The following is an 18,640-nucleotide window of genomic DNA, read 5'->3' as shown; positions in this document are numbered from 1 at the left end:
AGTATGTTGATCACCTGAAGAAATCTTATAATTTCTTTCCATTGCATGCAGTGTCACTTTTTATTCTATATGGGGTAGTGCCGATTTTATCTCCTTGGAAGTCAAGACACTCCCAACAACATTAAAGGAATAGAATATTCAATATTAGTAAATAAAAAAAGAGTTTAAAATGGTTATCTGAATTAGATATATTTTATTAATTAACACCGATTCGTTTAACCCTTTCACTGCTGGGCATCAGATGTGTTTCCCCGTCGCAACATTTTGAAATTTTGAAAAAGACATTTACTTCCATGCAGTTCTTGAAAAAAGATATATATATTTATATATTTATAAATATATATATATATATATATATATATATATATATATATATGTGTGTGTGTGTATGTATATATATATATATATATATATATATATATATGTACATATATGTATATATATATATATGTATATATATATAGATATATATATATGTATATATATATATACATATATATATATATGCATATATATATAAGTATATATGTATATATATACATATATATATAATAAAATATCATAAATACTTGCATTTTACAAAGGATTTACAAAAGCGGAGCATGCCGACAGGAGACCTTTTGGTCCATATCTAGGTCGGATGCGATAAAAATCATAATAATAAATTAATAAAAATCTATAATAATGTAAATAACAAATAAAATAAATAAATGCATAGGTATAGTTAAACAATAAACAAACAGGTAAATAGTAAATAATAATAAATTGACATATAACTAATAATAAATGAAAATCAGACAGACAATTGATAACAAAACAAAAACAAATACTATAAAATAAATTATAATCATCACAACATCTTGCTTAGGTGTTTAAATGATTCTTAAAGCTTCGAACTGAACTACATTGCACTACCTGTGCAGGAAGTTTATTCCATTCATTAACTACACGGTTGGCAAAGTTGTTTCTACCTACTTCCAAATTGAATCTATTTCCGGACAGTTTGAGACCATTGTTTCTTGTCTGATTCTCATTCAATGTGAAATTTTTGTCACTTTTGATGTTGTCAATTCCCTTTAAAATCTTAAAGATCTGTATCAAGTCACCTCTGAGTCTACGCTTTTTTAGGGAAAACAGATTTATATGTTTTAGTCGATTTTCGTATGATTTATTTTTTATATTTGGAATCAGTTTTGTGGCTCGCCGTTGTACTTTTTCCAGTCTGTCAATGTCTTTAATGAGATTCGGTGACCATAGGGAAACAGCATATTCCAAATGTGGACAAACTAACGATTTATATAGCTTGTTAATGAGTGATGGACTTTTGAAATCAAAAGATCGCGCAATCAGTCCTAGAATCTTATTTGCTTTCTCAGAGGCTGAAATACACTGCTTGGATGATTTGAGGTCGTTACTGATAATTACGCCGAGATCTTTTTCACTATCCACTTTTGTTAACGAATTTCCAAATAACTTGTAATCGTACTTACTGTTATTTTTACCTATGTGCATTACCTTGCATTTACTTGTGTTAAATTTCATTGGCCACTTTTCAGACCATTGCTGTAATATATCTAAATCTTCTTGAATATCTAATTGGTTTGAGTGATCATTTGCCACTCCGCACAGTTTTGTATCATCAGCAAATTTGGAAACAGTAGATTTTAGTCCATGGTCTATATCATTTATATATACTATGAATAGAAGTGGTCCAAGATCGGAACCCTGAGGAACTCCACTTGTAACATTTTTCCATCTAGAAGTTTTTCCATTTAAAACAACTCTCTGTTTTCGACCATTCAACCAATTACTAGTCCAACCTAATAGGCTACCACTTATTCCGTGTAAAGCTAATTTAGTAAGTAGTCTTTCGTGTGGGACGGTATCAAAAGCTTTTGCAAAGTCTAGATATATTAAATCTATATTGTTTTCTTTGTCATAATTCGAGATAACTGTAATAGCCATAAAATGTCGACGGCAGATACTCTATAATTGAATTCTGAAAAATATTGAAACAAAATTTATAAAATTCTAACTTGAATATTATATTAGAATATATTTTGTTTATATAAAATTAATTATTGTTACAAATCGAAGCTGCAAACCTAAGAAAAAGAAAATTTATTGAGACATGCAAGTTATTAACCGAAAATACATAAAATGTACTATGTACAATGTCTATCTCTAAATATGTATGTATGTACATATATGTATTATATATATATATATATATATATATATATATATATATATATACACACAAACACACACACACACTTTTTCTAGCAGTGATTGATTGTAACCTTCATTCTACTCTGTGGACGACTTACTTCCCCAAGTCTCCTCAACCTCTTCAAGATTAGATGAATTATGTAGTCCTCGTAGTAAAGCTGCGTGTAGCCTACATTGATTTTCTCTCACACAGAGGTAGGTGAGGAATAACCCCTTCCAAGAGGAGATAGTACAAACACTTGACTCGGAGTTCAAGAGCGAAAAAGAAAAAAAGAGAACGCTTACATCTATCTCAGCCCCTGTTAAGCTTCTGGGGAACCAACCATGTGTCCTTGTTTTACGGGAGCTGATCTTACCTTTTTCGGTGTTTTGAAACTTACTACTTGTTTATTTTTGCTCTCCTGTATCTGTCACGATGAGTTTCTATTGATGGCAGGCTCGCCTCGCCTTTAGATGTGGCTCTGGGTCAACTCGCGAGGGGGTAGTATTGTTTCAGGGATCCATTTCCTCAAGCCCAACAAAGAAAGTCATTAACCTGCTGATTGCCGTCCTATTGCTTTGACTAGCAGTATAAGGAACTTTTAAACGTATGAGCAATGCCAGACTTATGCGAATTTTTATCATCTTGTCATATTTTGCTCCCTTCTACTACGCCACTATAGCTTCCGATAAGCCTCTGAATCATTTGGTTTGAATGGAAATGTATATAAAGACAGTTTTCGCCAGTAAAGGGGTTATCACACTTTGCTATTTTTCCTCCCACATCCTACCTCCAACCTCCATTTGAATGACTGGAATGGGTTCGCTTACAGAAGTTTAAACTTATGTAAGAACATTTCAACAATATGCCTAATATTCGTATAGGACTACAATCTCTTCGTTCATCATTCAGCTTTGCTATATATGACGGAAAGATAGTTTGATATTTGGAGATTTGAAAAATAAAATATCGTAACCGAAGTCGTTTTTACTCAAACGAACTCTCAACTGTTGGCGCAGGTGAAGCCCGTGGAAGCCTAGTGTGATAACCTTTTACCCAGTCGTATTATTTTCACCGCACAAGTGGATTATCTCGACTAAACTCTTTCCTGCCCTACGCCGCCGAATGAAATAGTCTGTCACTAACCACGACATAATCCTTTATGATGCTAAATTGGTTCCTTTGAGCAGTTAATGATTAATTAGTGTAACGATTTACTTTGTCTAACGATTTTGATTTTCAAGTTTATTCTAACGAGTTAATGTTATTTGGTATAAATGATTATACCCAAGAAATCCACCTTACCAAAATCTCATACAGTTTGGCTCATATTCTCCTTGCTGTTTCACGTGATTTTGCTTTGCCAGCCAGTATGCCAGCCCGACTTTGCTCTTAGTCAGTGTCATACAGCATTTGGTAACTGATGCTAGATTTTCATTTCACATTCATTTTGCTCCTGATAAGAAGAATGACCTCCTAGTGGCAGCCAGGAAGTGGCAGCCAGGAAGTGGCAGCCAGGAAGTGGCAGCCAGGAAGTGAAGGTTAATATTTTGAGATCTTGCAACCCGCTTCACCTCATCTTCCTACTTAAGGAGAGGATAGCAGGATCTCGAGGCTTCGAGAAGAGGAAGACCAACTGTTGCACCAACACCACCACGTGTTGCTCCTGGGGACATGCTCCCATCTAGGAGTTACCAAGAGTGAGTGACTGAGACAGATGTCACATTCAGACACTATCAACTTTCCCTCCGATAATGACTTCATCCCTTCACAACACTAAAAAGCCCTTCGGTCATGGTGAGTGATGGTGGGGAAAGGAAAAAGAGATTTCTGGAAAGCCCGAGTTGCAGTCCACGCGGATGGTGGTGCAGGACAGTGGTCGTTTTGTAATGAGATAACGGGCATTATGATTCGGTAGCAACAACCGCGCAGCCCAGTATAGGATCCAACCTGCTCACTCGACATTGTGAGGAAGGTCACCCAAATATAGTATGAATGATAATACAGTCAAACCTCTTCAAAATGGACCACTAGGGTTAAGGGTGTCCGTCTTAGCCGATCGTTTGGTTTAATCTTTGGGCCTATTTATAGGCAAATACAATACCTATTGTACGGTATACATTACACCATACACTGCACACAATACTCAGCTGTATCCTTTACGACTCGCATACGTTACCTTCCACCAAGAGACGATGTTTTAGAACCAGCATCCACATTATACTTCAAAGAAAAAAACAATGAGTTTATCCTTTACTTTGCGTATCTTTGATACATTTTTTTACTCCGTATTCTTGACACATTTTTGCCACCGATGCACCGGCCTCTAGTTTTCTAATAAGTTCTAGTTTCTGGTTCACAGATAAGGCCACATTTCTCTGAGGAGTCGTACTAGTACCCCTTGAAGACATGGTGAAAAACTCAAGTCTGGACTATGCCTAGTCACAGAAATATCCGCGAAAAATGCAAAGTAATAGAGCATAATGTTGCGGAGTGACAGAGGTAAACACGCTTGAGTGGTGGTGGTATTGGCGGGAGAGCTGAAGATACTCAGACGAACAGTAGCTCGCTTAACCCATAGAATACGATGACGCCAATGTTGGCGTCATGAGGCGCGTGTGGGTATGCAAGGATGCCAGTGTCGACGTCCTGATTATATTTATTTTGTAGTTGAGTAACCCCAGTATTCTATGGACAGGCTTGATCGCATTTCCTGTGGTTATCAACATCCGGGGTGAAAAAGGAGTATTACAGCTCAGGGCCCTCAGATTGGGGTGGGGACATATGCCATCGGACGGCACTTATAGGGGTGCTGACAGAATAATTATAATGAAAAGAGGTCAAAGAAGCCCTGAAAAATTTACCGTAATCGACGATTTTGCATTAGAATAAACAAAATGCGAAATATTTCCATTATGTTTTCCGCAATAGGGGCATTAAATACAAAAATGATTTTTTTTTTTTTATTATTATTATTATTTTGCAAGCCAATGGCTAAAATAGGCAGCAAGGGTTGGTGGAGGTGGGAGATGGTGATGGGGGGGGGGGGGGCATCACTGAAAACTTTGACCCAGGGCGGCACTTAGGCATGTAAGGGCTCTGTTACAGCTGTAACTTTATATTCTATAACGCGCGTATTGTGATGCATCATCGAATCATCGTACATCAGGCAGCGCCTCCTTAACTCGGACGATGTCCGTCTTATCTGATATCCGGGTTAACGGTGTCCGTCTTACCGAGGGTCGACTGTAGTACTAATAATAATAGTGATAAAAATAGTGATGATAATGATAATAACAATGATAATAATAATATTGTCATCGCCGTCTGTTGTAGTCGTCGGTCGTGAGGTACAGAGGTAAAGGAGGAAGTAATAATGTTACGCACCACGCTTGTCTTCTTTATTCTCTTAGTTCGGTCTTACAACAGACGGTGTGAAGGTATATATCTGGCTGTATATGTGATGTGGTATGGTGTGGTGTGGTGTGGTGTGGTGTGGTGTGGTGGTTTCTGTAAATCAATTCAACATTGTAATTTACATTCATAATCAAGCTATCAAAATAGCACTATATTCAACCATGACAAACCTCTATAATTCAATAATTAGTACATGATAAACTGTATGTTTCATACCATTATTTTCTTTCTTCTTCCGCCCCTTCAATATTCATCACTCTATACTTCCGTGATCCGTTCCTATTCAATTAAATCACGTATTTCTCTAATTAACATAACGTCCACACTAACTCTTGGTTATATTTTCAAATATTTCATAAGTCAAATTACATAAGAAAATAATAATTCACTCTGCTAATGCTTACCAATTATGCTTCCTATCACACACCCGAAGGTGTTGTCACTTTGACAACTAGACACAGAAAGAACAATACTTGTACGTTCCTCACGAAGAGGATGGGGCACTACTTTTTTAGCGGAGGAATACCAAATTGAAAGGATCCACATTAAATATATATAAGTCACGTTCTACTCAACATTCTCCCTTTCATATGACTTCTTTAATTCTATTTCATTTTATAACATAGTTAATTATTCACTACAATACATCAACTTCGACCAAGACAATATACATAAATTGTACATACAAAGAAACCGCATGCGTAACAAAACCAGATTATGATTTACATTAGACTCTAGCCTCCTTTACATGTCATAGATATTTTCTCATATCCACCCAGACATAGTACTTTGTACTATACATACATCAAATATCGTAAACCATGATTTGTAATTAATTTTAGTACATACCATTGTCAGTACACTTGAATATTATACAATTGGTGCTTAACACAGATCTAGCACCAGCCATGATTAGTAATTAACCTCGATACATATTATACTTTATCTGTAGAACATCATACATCAAAATATTCTTATACATAGTGCAATCGGCACTCACAAATAGTAATAATGTGTATACATTGTGACGAATGTGGATAGCCCGTGTTCCCTTTACCTCCTATCCACAATAATAATGATAATAATAATAATGTGTATACATTGTGACGAATGTGGATAGGAGGTAAAGGGAACACGGGCTGAGGGGAATACTTTTATTCCTGACTAGTTTCGCCTGAGTGGCTTCTTCAGAGGAATAGAGTTTGAAGTCAAGTTGGTCAATATATATGGCATAAAAAAGGAACATAGCAAAGCGTCAGGTTTGTCCCCCACTTGACCTCATCTGTCGGTGTGACGAGTTATCGCAGCGGGTGGACCAATTATCCGCCTGTTGGTATTCGCGTGGCTGAAATGTCCGTCTGGATCAAGGGCTTTGTGTTTATTGTCCATGGCGACAAAGCGTGCTGCTGCTTTAGCCCATATCAAATCCCCAGTCCTCTTATTGATGCTATCATGGATGTTGATAAAAACGAACTCCATCGCCTTTCTTGTTGTGTGATGTTATCCATGAGAATTTTTGCCTTGTCCCATCTTGGTAGATGGCCTCTTTCGTCGACATGGTTTACTATTGCACTGCTAACCCTGTGGTGTCTTACATCTGTTCGGTGTTCTTTTATTCTGGTGTCTAAGCCTCTGCTAGTTTCACCGATGTATTTCCTATCACATCCACCACACGGGATTTCGTATACTACGCTGTTTATATTTAAGGTTGGGTCTTGTTTCTTGATTATAAGGTCCTTCACTTTCGTACCTGTAGAAGTCGCAAGACGAATGTTGGAGGACGATAAGATTTTGTCTAGGTCTCTCGTTAGGATGGAATTTGGGACCACCCAATACTTAGTGTTGGACATTTCTCTTTTGTTGCGTAGTATATTACGGACCTTCTCCTCCAGGGTGCAAAGTAATCCTTTGGGGTATTTGAGTCCTTCAAAAGTCGTTTTTATCATTTTAATTTCATCCGCTAAAAATTCGTCACTGCAAATACGAAACGCTCTCAAGAACAAGCCTATCACCACACCAGTCTTTGTCCTCGTATCATGTGCACTGTAGTAATGAATGAAGTCATTTTTATACGTTGGTTTCCTGTAAACTTTGAATTTAACGCCACTCCCTGACCTTATTAATACGGTGTTTAGAAAAGGTAGTTGCCCATCTATCTCACTTTCGATCGTGAATTGGATGTTAGAATTCACACTATTTAGATCAGATAATAAGTTTTCATTTTTTGGATTGTAGTGGGTAATCACTAAAACATCGTCCACGTATCTGAGCCATACAGTATTTTCTGATATGCGGAGAAAAAACTTGCTTTCTAACATCTCCATATATAGTGAGGCCATAACTGCACTGAGGGGAGAACCCATCGCTAAACCTGCATGTTGGCAGTATTTTTCACCGTTAAATTCAAAAGCACCGAACCTGACGCACATGGATAATTTCTTGTAATCGCGTTTGCACACGGGTAATTCATTATCATCGAACATTTCCAGTACTTCCTCTACTGCTTCTAGGGCTCCATCAATTAAGACGTTTGTAAAAAGACTTTTCACGTCAAACCTCACCAATTTCTTTGCCCTAAAATTCACTTCTTGTAACCTCTCTTTAAGATCTGATGAATTCCGAAGATGTGCCTGGCTAAGTCTACCCAAAGCCGCGGAAAGAGGGGCGGCTAGAATTTTGGCTAGACGATGTGGTGCACTGCCAATCCCAGAGGTGATGGGTCGTAATGGGATATTTGGCTTGTGTGTCTTGGGCAGACCTTGTATGGATGGAGTTTTCGGGGCCTCTTCCAATAGGTGTATTAACTTCTTTCCTCGCTCCGTCTTGTTCAACAGGTGTCTGGCTTCTTTGTTGAATATCTCCGCCTCTTTTATTGCTTGGCCACTATGTTGTCTAGAGTACGTGTTTCCGTCTGCTAAAAGATCAAGCATCTTCTTGTTGTAGTCGTCGGAATCAAGAATCACGATGCCTCCTCCTTTATCGGCAGAGGTGATGATGATATCTTCCATTTTCTTTAACGAAGAGATATGCCAAGGCGCTTAATGAGAATGTACAACGCTTCTAAAATTAGGAGGCGCCTCTCAATTTTAGAAGCGTTGTGTAATAAAGAGTTAATCCTAAACCTAAATGTACAAGCCGAAGACCTTAGAGCCCTTCCAAGCATGAGACAAACCGTTGCAAATACAAAAATGAGACATAACACCACAAACGCCAATACGATACAAAACGCCACTCGTGCAATTACGAGACAAAACGCTATAACCATAAGCATGCCACATTCCGCCACAACACGAACCCGGAGGCTCTCCAGTGCACGTGACATTTCGTCACTGCCCGAAATACCAGGTGACCTCCCCCAAAGTGATTAGCAAGTAAAGAAACTCTAGTATAAAACTTAGAACTTTAACTAGACTCATCGGATTAATTCTTATCCTGATAAGAAAGAACATCCCTATAGCTACTGAAGAAGGGTCTTGAACCCGAAATCGCGATCTAGCTAATATGACTACATACAGCCAAGTCATAAATTTCCTTTCTAAGGAACACAAATCCATAATAAGGTATATGGAAAATACCTTTAAGAAAACAATTAATGCACAACTAGCCATCACTTTTAATTATACACACACACACACACACACACACACACACACACACACACACACACACACACACACACACACACACACACACACACACACAAAGATATATATATATATATATATATATATATATATATATATATCCCCACTCTCTCCCCTAAGAACATTTACATCCAAAACTCTTCCTCTTCTCCTGCTTACGACTATATGGCCCATTAAAGCTCTATGCATATATACATAACCCCACTCTCTTCCCTAAGAACATTTGCATCCAAAACTCTTCCTCCTCTTCTCCTACTTACGACTATATGGTCCATTAACCCATTCAACTCCGATGACAAGATGTCTTGTCATTTGGTCAAATAAAACAAAAAATCATAAAACACCAAAATGTTTGATCAAACACCAGAAAAATATGACGTCAATCCTCGCTTCGCTCGCAGCGAAGTGAGGACTGACGTCATATTTTTCTGGTGTTTGATCAAACATTTTGGTGTTTTATGATTTTTTGTTTTATTTGACCAAATGACAAGACATCTTGTCATCGGAGTTGAATGGGTTAAAGCTCTATTAACCACCCTTCCTTCCACCACCTTCTTCCATGTGTATTTATGTTCGACTTTCTTCATAAACACTGTGTTAGCTACTATCAACTCTCTAAACACATCTCTACCGTCAACTTTTCACTACGATTTTTTTCCTGGAACTCCACACTTCCCAACCACTCCGTCTATTGGTTTATCTCCTACTCTAGCATTTAGATCTCCCAATGCCACTACACTGACATTTCTCCCTAAACTCCCTTTGCACTCGTTTAAATCTATCCAAAAATCCTCCCTTTCCTCTACATTCTTCTCACTGCCAGGCCCATGTATACTTACAAAGACCCACATTTCTCTTCCCAGTTCTATCTTCATCCACATTAACCTTAAAGAAAGCTCCTTCCACTCCACCACACGCTTACCTATGTCTTCACTTACTATTATATCCACCCCTTCCCTCTCTTGTCCTCTCCTCACTCCCGACACCCTCCCCACTTCACTCCCAAATTCAATCTCATCCCTCACTTTTAACGTTGTTTCACTCAGTCCTAACACATCCATCTTTCTTCTCACAAACATACTGCCTATCTCTTCCCTTTTACTCTCATCTGTACCATACCCACGCACATTAAAAGACCTAAATCTTATGGTTCTGGTTGGAAATATCCCAGACCCTCTTATGCTTTGATTTTTTTTTTTTTTTAGGGGGGGGGGTTTACCCTTTAGACCTACAGAGAGTAGAATGCCTAGTCCTATCCTCCGTCCCATATTTGTCACCTTTTAAGACCCAAGTGGGAACACTCTGAGGCAGTATTCTTTCCCTCCCCTCCCTGATAATGATGCGATGAGGATGGTTATGATGATGATGATGATGATGATGATGATGATGATGATGATGATGATGATGATGATGATGATGATGACAGTAATAGTAATTATAGCAATGATAGCAATAATAACGTATACATATGGTAGGTGCTACGAGAATGGATAGAGTGAGAAATGAGAAAGCGAGGAGGAGAGCGGTGGTAGAAATGGAGCTGGCAGATAGGGCTGATGAAAGAATGTTCGGATGGTTTGGGCACATGGGAAGAATGAGTGAGGAATCACTAGCAATACGAGCCTGGAAGGCAGAGGTGGATGGAGTGAACTTGAGGGAAATACCGAGAATGAGATAAATGGATGGGGTGAAAGGGGGCTTCTGTAAAAAACAAATGTCTGTTGAGCAGTGAAGGGAGAAAGCAAGAGATAGTTGTGATTGAAGAATGATTGTGAATGGACTATAAATTGACATGACCCAAAGGGATTTCGCCTCGTCTTCTCCATTTTCACATGAAGTAATAAGGAAGGAAAATCGCCATGTAAATAAAGCGGCTGACCCCCACTGTGGATGTGCTATGTCTTGCTTCATCGGTTTTAACCCGAGTAGTGGGCGGGGGGCATGGATAACCCGTCATCCACAAGGAGCTAAGATAAAAGAGAATCAAATGGGTAACGAATAGGAGTGGGATGGGTGGGGGTGAGTGCATGCTTTAGCTGGCTACCTCCCTTATAAAGGGGAAGATTCATTTTGGTATATAGGTAGAAAAGATACACCAAAAGGCCTTTACCCCTTCATAAAGAAGACGATCAACCAAGGCATATACCCACGCTTCACACATCCCACACCCGCCCAAGACCCATTTTTTTTTTCACCTTTTATTATAGTTCTTTATGGATGAAGGGCCATCCCTGTCTCCCGTCTACTCTCTAGGTCAGAAGCAATGGAGCAAGATATAACACCTTCGCAATAATATCCGACAACCGAAGCTGGTTTACCCCACCGCTTCATTACATGGCGACCCTCCCACTTTATCCTCCCCCACTACATAGCACAGGTGCCTTTCGCAGTACTCCACACAAAAAAAAGTTGGAAATAGGTATTTCTCCCTTCTAGATATCCACCGCATCATGGCATCAATAAAATATTTTTACCCCATCAAGAGTACCCCTACCAACCCAATTTCCCACATCATTGGATCCTCAGCTATCCATCAAGAATTCAACACATATCCATATAATGCCAATCCATATGGTGAAATATTTGCTGCTACCTACACTGAAATTTTCCGACAAAATCCTTCCCACAACAACGCCTAACTGACCCCATTGGTTATTTCCTCCATTGCACCCCTACCACCTCACCCTAGCCACATTAACAAAAGATCAAATTCCGATTGAAGCCACCCAACAAAAAATTCTTTCCTACCTATCTACCCGTTCAATAAGTATGAACATACTCGTATACACCAATAGCTCCCGCACAGACCATGGGGTTTGTGCGAGAGCTATCGGTTACACAGAGGGTTACAAGTAATGCCCCCAACTGAAACAAGATCTGGACCTCCCCCTCTCCAGTTTCTCAGTCTTCACTGCTGGTTTCTTCGCCATCTTCACTGCATTATCCACAACCCAGCTCCTGCATCTTACACAATCATATTAGATTTGCGAAATGCCTTACAAGCAATTTCTACCCTCAAAGTCTGCCACTCACAGGTCCAGAGAGAGCCAGAGATGGATGTCCTTGGTCCTAGGGTGATACCCTAGTGCAACTACAATAGTAGGACATCACTCAGCCTCCAGGACTCTCGTCCCCAGACCCTACAGGGATGCCACGCACGGTTAACCCGTGGGTTAGTGACCCATAGCGGAGTTGGGTCATCATTTATTCATAAAGAATTCACCTGCCCTCTTGATTTTTTTTATTTGGTTGCTTAATATAACCTCCTTATTGGCGGAAAACCAGTGAGGGAACTAGTTTAATTGTCAAAAACCTACCATGCTGCAGGTAGTGCTGGATTACACGATACCAGTATAAGGACAGCTGTTCCTCACCTAACATATACTCTGTCAAGTAAGGTACACGGGCCATTTACAGTTCTTGGACAACTTATATTGTTTGACAAGGTTGTATCATAGGTGTTGAGAAGGGCAGACAGGTATGATCTATCGTCTGGGAGAGTCTTCATGTAAAGCTTGTGAATTTTTTCTATAAAATTTTATTTCGACTTTAGACAGAGTAACTACTTACGATTTTGTAACAGTTCAATATTTGTCATTTTGGTCTCATAATATCCAATTAGATCTAAGTCTTGGACATTAAGTACCATGCAGAAAGCGAATATCTACACCTAAAACGTGAGAACCTTCACAGAAGACCGCATGCTGAAGAGCAATGGAAGAACTGGAGAACATCAAGTGGGACATCGTAGGAATAGAGGAAAAACAGATGATGCAGTACAAAATAGTCACCAGTGCGAGTTTTGTAGTATATCAGATAGGGTAGATCGGGATGTGGTAAGGCTGTGTAAAAGGTACAGCCTAAAAATAATTCAGGTTTATGCACCAACTTCACAGCGTTCAAACGATGAAATTGGGTCATCCTATGATGAATTGAATTAGGTAATGGACAAAGAAAATCAAATGCACATTGCTAATAGGTAACTTCAATGCTAAAGTGGAAGATGAGCTGTACATTGGGATGTTTTGGAGTAGGTGAGAGAAATGACAGAGGCGAAATGCTGTTTCATTTTGTAGAGAACTATAACATCAGAATAACACTTTCCTCCAAAAACGTGTAGGTTATAAATAAATCTGGAGCAGTCCAAATTGAACGACAAAGAACGAAGTAGGCTTCACGTTAGATGAGAGCAACAGTGTTAGCAATGGTCCGGTTATATATAAAGTAAATACATGTAGTGACCTTAGAATTGTAGGTTGCACAGCTAAATTTTATTTCAGGTCCGAGAGAAATATAATCATCTCAAAGGAAAAAATTAAACCTTGCGAAAGTTAAGACAAAAATGAATTTCAGTTAGGAATTAGAAATATATTTGAAGCTCTAAGAAATGACGAGAACACCATCAAGGGTATTAATCTGAATCTAGCAAATATTATAAGAAGGTCAACAGGGAAAGTAGAAAATACAAAAGGCATGAAAGAAAACAAATATTCTAAAATTACAAATGATCTATTAAAAAGAAGGATCATGCAAATTATAAGTAGGAGAAAGGAAATTGAGAAGCTTATTTACAGGAAGCAAAGGCTAGAAAAAAAGAGAAACATGGATAACAGAGGAAGTTATTCGGAAAAATAAAAGTAATAGTGGTCGAGTGCAGACTAGCTTTAGGGAGGCAGCAAATTATATCGATGAAAGATAGAAATGGAAAGATTAATGAATGCAAAATCAGAATGGTAAATAAAGTACAAGAATTTACCAAGAGCTCTACTCGTCAAACACCATAGTCAGTAAAGTCATCTGTAGATGTAATATAGTAATGTACCAGAAGTTACCAAAAGAAGACGTAGAATTTGCTCTAAAATGTATAACATGAGGAAAACCACTTGGGGAAGATGGCATATCGATAGATTTTTTGAAAAACACAGGGAAAGAATTTCACTGTAAATCAGCTCGGTTATAATTATGCGCTCCTGTATCATGGTACAATGCTATAGTGATTTTACTTCACATGAAAAGAGACAAGAGGAACCTGAGTATCTAATGATCGGTTAGTTTATTATCAAATGTACATAAAGTATCTTCTAAGATCGTTACAAATAAACTAAGCAAAATTTCATATGAATAAACTAATCAAGAAAATGACCATATAACATATGTCTTTGTTTAGATTTTATAGATACTGAGAAGGCTTTTGACTCGGTAGAATGAATAGCAATACTAAACTCGCAACTCAAGCAGCGTGGAAACGAACACATTGTGGCAGCCCTGTGCAACCTGCGGCCCCCAAAGGCTTTCATTGCGGCCCTTTCTCCTAAAAATAAATAAGATATAATGCACCCCTCAGAGAGAGGGTAGCCTTTCATTTGCTAATTAATGGTCAGGAAAATGTCTGTTTGATCATTCTTATGATAATGATCCCAGTTAACCAATATTAAGTAATTATTTATGTTTGTACATTATGAAAATAAGGTATGGTAGCCTTTCATTTGCTCATTGATAGTAAGGAAAATACATTTGTTTCGGACAATTCTTATTTTTGTGAACCCAATTTAAATAAAATCAGTAACAAACTATTTATCTATCTTTATGAGTATAATCTCACATAATATGTCTTCGATCGTAGTAAATAACATGAAATAGTAAGGTCCAACAGAGTAGTGACTAGCAGGGATGCCGTTTTGTGGGAATTTCCCACAAATTTGTGGGAGAAATTTGCTCACATGGGATGTTTTGTGGGAGGACTTTAACACCTCAATATCTGTGGGATTTTTTTTGTGGATATTTTGCATTTTTGTTGGAGGTCTCATGGGAATTTTGATTTTTGTGGAATTTTTATGGGATTTCAAGTAAATGTTAAAATAATAGTAATAATATTAATGCAAAAGTACATACACAGCTAAATAAGGCAAGACACCCCGTCAATTTTCAAATATGTATCAGCCAAGTATCAACAGAAACGGTTATAGCTGGCCCGGGCCTGGCGATGGGGGTGGGGGGTGGCATTGGTGTTCTCATAAATTCGTATTTCGTGTTGCCACTCCTTTTGTTTTCCTTCTGGATCTAGTGTTTTTTTGCTTTGATCTTGGAGTCTTGTAGTTTTTTTTTCTGAAAACACCACAAATCTTGTAGTTTTTCATTAACCAAGATAAAAATGTGACAAGTGCCCTAAATTTGTAGATAAATAGGCACTGGTAAAGAAATTAAGACTACCGAATACCGATTATATTCTAGCTAAGTCTACCCTAATAAGGAAAACATCACATTTAATCTTTATTGCTTAATGTCTAGTTATATGATGTATGTATACGTACAGAACCTATAGAGGTAAAGAAGGAGAACGTTTTGCACGTCTCACGGGACCCCAAGCGTGATTTCACATAGAGCGTGTGAGAGCGGACAGTGGAGAGTAGGACCAACGTACAGAACGAATTACGAAATTTGAATTGAGTGCGCAGTAAGACTCGGACGTACCAAACGTAGACCTTAAGTGACGACATACAGTTTACATAAAGTAGGTGGACAGGAACAATCACTTTTTACCGTTTAGTACCTCTAAGGGATGCAAAAGCAGACACCATTTATATAACTGTCAAAAACTGTTTGATGGAAGATGGATTAGATGTTAACAAATTGATAGGTATAGGCACAGATGGGGCAAATTCAATTGTAGGTCGTCATCACTCATAACATTATTAAAGAATGACAACCCTGAAATAACTCTTATTAGATGTGTGTGTCATTCCCTGCATCTAGCTGCAAGTAAGGCATGTGAAAACCTCCCCACTGTTCTTGATGTTTTAGTTAGAGAGACACACACATGGTTCTCTAATAGTCCAAATAGGATCAAGAAATATACAGAGTTGTGTAAAGTTCTTGAGGACCGTGTACCCAAGAAAGTGCCTGGGTTAGCTAGCACACGTTGGTTGTCCCGTTTGGAGGCAATCAGCGTTATCCTTGATCAATGGGACTCCCTAAAACTGCATTTTGAAATGTGTGAAACAAGTGAGCGTTGCTACACAGCAAAACAACTAATCTTAGCATACAATGATCCTCATAATAAATTGTACCTTTTACATGTTCGGAAAGTACTTAAAGAGGTGGTGAAAGTCAACACACTTTTCCAAGGGCAAAATGTTGAGGTAGCTAAACTTAAGACCTGATCGATATGTATCGTAATATTATGCATATGGTGGTAGAATCAGGTCACTTATCAAAATGTGCCAAAGAAGATCTCCCTTCTTTGAAATTTCAGAATTATATTTTGCCTTTGAATGCTATCAATTTTGGTTATGAATTCAACACATTTGCACTCATGTACCTTAACCAATAAACAGTTGATTAACGTCAAAGAGAAATGTAAAGAGTTTGTACTCGAGTTGATTAATCAAGTGCAGCTGCGCCTGCCAGATAATGTTGACACCCTACTTCTTTTACAGAAATTGCATCCTCGTGTAGCCACTTCTCAAATCAAGGGTTCTATTGCAACTATTGCTTCCAGGCACAGATCTATAGTTAGAGATATAGATGAACTAGAAAATGAATGGGGTGTACTTCCTTGAGCAATGGCCAAAATCATGTTTGGAAAACAGTGTTGCATTTTGGGCAGAGGTATATGAAAAACTAGATTCTGCAGGTAACTGGAAGTTCCCTAATATTTCTGCCTTCGCCTTGGCATTATTGCCTTTGCCTTTCTCAAATGCAAATGTAGAAAGGGTATTTTCGGTTATGAACATCGTGCACTCAAAAGTAAGGAACAACTTTAGTGTACGATCTGTTGAGGCTATTTTGCAAATTAGGTATGGCTTGTCTCTTCAGGGTTCATCTTGTGTTGACTTTATTCCCACTGAAGACATGTTAAAGAGCTTTTTTGCTAAGGCTGAAGAAAAAACACAAGAAAATCAAGACATTGTTTATTTGGAAGTAGACATAGAATGAAATTGTATTTTGAAAACAATTTTTTTTAAACAATTTCAATGCAGTTTTAGAAGAAATCATTACAACTTAATTTCAATGTAAAAGACAATACTTTATTTTTATTCTGAATTATATCTTTCATACAAAAGTAAATTTTAAGTTACTGTAGCTTCCAACCTATCAAATTTAAACTGCTTACCATTATTTTGGTGTAGAATTTGATTAAATATATGTTGCAATGAACTTATTTGTGTTTATAATAATTCCTTCTTTTTGTGGGAAAAAATGTGGGAATTCAGATTTCCTTGTGGGAATTTTGTGGAAAAAAAATCACTCATTTGTGGGAACTGGCACAAAATCAGAGTGGCAACCCTGGTGACTAGTAGCCTTTTGGGAAAAAAGGTTGCACACCCCTGTTGTAAGGGTTCTAGAAAACATTTATGCATAAGGTACTACTGTAATTCAACAAAATACAGAAAAGATGAAGATTGAAAAAAGAGTACGTCAAGGCGATACAATTTCACCCAAATTATTTACAGCTTGCTTGGAAGGGGTTTTCAAAAGGTTGAGTTGGGAAGGATAAGCTTTGAAGATCAATTGTGAATATTCCAATCACCTAAGATTTCCGGGTGAAATTATTCTTATTTCAAAAAGAGCAGATGATTTAAAACTACGCTGAGTGATCTGAACAAGGAGAGCATCGAAGTAGGTTTGAGGATGATTAGGGTAAAATCAAAATAATGTTTGACACGAAAGTTCAAAGGACAGTAAAGGGCTTACAGTCGATGGTGAGTCTTAAAGACGTTTCTCACCCATTTCTCACCATACACCAGGTAGGGCTATGCCCTGTCAGCGATGATGCCTCACGAAGTCCCTCCACAAGTCCCTATCAGCATACAGCTGCACACTCTCCACATCTTCCATAGTTCTTCCTCTTGACTCTATGGCTTGTCTGATACCGTCTCTCCATCTCAAAGACGTTGAAGAGTATAATTGTTTAGGCCAAATGCTAAAACTGACTAAAGGCCATGATAATTACATAAAAAGGTGTACTACAATTGGTTGGAAAATGTTTGGTAAATAAAAGACCATGAGAGACTCTCTACCTTTATGTTTTAAACGCAAAGTTTATTATCATTTTATAATGCCAGCCATGCTATGATGTAAGGATATGAGACTTGGAAACTGACGAAGGCGAGAGACAAAGCTAAGGAGTACACAGGGGAATGAAGAGATCAATGGTGGGAATAACGCTGGCAGGAAGGGGGCAGTTGGATGAAAAACAGACTATAGTGAAATATATGATGGAGGTGGTAAAAGAGAGGAAGTGGAATCGAGCAGATAAGTTAAGGCGGAAAAAATTATCATGGACGATGGAGACGGGAGATAGGGAGACTACAGAGAAGTTTGCACGTTACCACACGAATACGGCTAGTACCCTATGTTTCATAAT

This window comes from Oratosquilla oratoria, chromosome 25 (genome assembly GCF_046742065.1).
Source record: "Oratosquilla oratoria isolate Oo_2021 chromosome 25, ASM4674206v1, whole genome shotgun sequence".
Lineage (NCBI taxonomy): Eukaryota > Metazoa > Arthropoda > Malacostraca > Stomatopoda > Squillidae > Oratosquilla > Oratosquilla oratoria.
The sequence above is the reverse complement of the archived record's forward strand: the minus strand, read 5'-3'. Positions refer to the sequence as shown.